The 1,245-nt window shown below is 41.4% G+C and overlaps 1 pseudogene; it reads left to right on the top strand.

The window, feature by feature from the left end:
* The first annotated feature begins 378 nt into the window (after positions 1–378).
* On the top strand, positions 379–509 carry LOC132816993 (small nucleolar RNA U3; annotated as a pseudogene).
* Positions 510–1,245: the final 736 nt, after the last annotated feature.

Raw genomic sequence — 1,245 nt, 5'->3', positions numbered from 1 at the left:
TCTTCTCTTGTATTAAACACTTTCTTTCACATTAATAAAGGTAAGCCAGTTGTGGCTGAATCCTGTGGGCTGAACAGAGCAGAATCAAAGGAGAGATCACTGCCCTAACTGGAGAACTGCTTTGCAGGTTTGATAATAGGAAAGCAGGACAGGAAATTTGGTCAAGACACAGATTTGTGAAAGTCTACAGGTTGATTTTAATTCTGTTGGAGCTGAGATCGAAAAAAACCTTGTTGTGTGTGTGATCATAAAAATCCATGTTACACTCCAGCATTGGCAGTTGATAAAGGTGTTAGTGAATACGCTCTTGGCAATGCCTTTGTTTATTCAAGAATAGCCTTGACACTGGGGCTTGGGGATTGCAGTTCACAATCCACAAGGAGAATTTGTTGTGTTCTCTTCCAGGCAGAAAGCAGGCTTTGAGTGTTGCCTTCAGCAGCTGCTCTTTACTATTGATGAGTGCTCCTTCCCTCTCATGTAGAGAGTTAGAGGAAGAGAATGTACTCCAAATTTGAATAGGACAGTGAGTAAATTAGAAACCAATTAAACGGGTGAAAAACAGCCATTACCTCATATAGCACATTGTAATAACAAGACAGAGGTATTCAGTGAGACTTTGAAAAGCATTTGCTGCTGGGGTCTCGAAAGATGCATTTGGGGATCTGTGGATAGACCCACCTTGTGAAACTTTGAAGCAACTAGAAGACAGTGAGGTCTGCAGATGTTGGAGATCAGAATTGAGAGTGTGTTGTTGGAAAATCGCAGCAGGTCAGGCAGCATCTGAGCAGCAGGAAAATCAACATTTCAAGCTGGAGCTCTTCATTAGGAACTTGTGCCTTTACAAGTATGCATTATTGTTTGGTTATTTAGGCAGTTTAGTTTTAGTAAACAGCACCATGTTTTAGTGTAGCATTGACATCCGGATCAGAGCCTTTAGTCAAAACAACTTATCACTTTATACATTAAGGATCTGGATGAAGGAACTGAGGGCATTCTGCTTGGTTTGCAGAAGATACAAAGATATGTGGAGTGGCAGGTAGTAATGAGGAGGTGGGTAGGCTGCAGAAAGACTTAGACGAGTGAGGAAAGTCAGCAAAGAAATGGAAGATCAAATATAATGTGGGAAAGTGTGAGACTTTCTGCACTCTGCCAGGAAGAATAGAGACATAGTCTATTTTCTAAATGGGGAGAAAATCCAAAAATGTGAAGTGCAGAGGGACTTGGGAATCCTAGTCCAGGTTTCTC

This window comes from Hemiscyllium ocellatum, chromosome 6 (genome assembly GCF_020745735.1).
Source record: "Hemiscyllium ocellatum isolate sHemOce1 chromosome 6, sHemOce1.pat.X.cur, whole genome shotgun sequence".
In the NCBI taxonomy this organism is placed as follows: domain Eukaryota; kingdom Metazoa; phylum Chordata; class Chondrichthyes; order Orectolobiformes; family Hemiscylliidae; genus Hemiscyllium; species Hemiscyllium ocellatum.
This window is presented reverse-complemented; position numbering and strand designations above follow the sequence as displayed.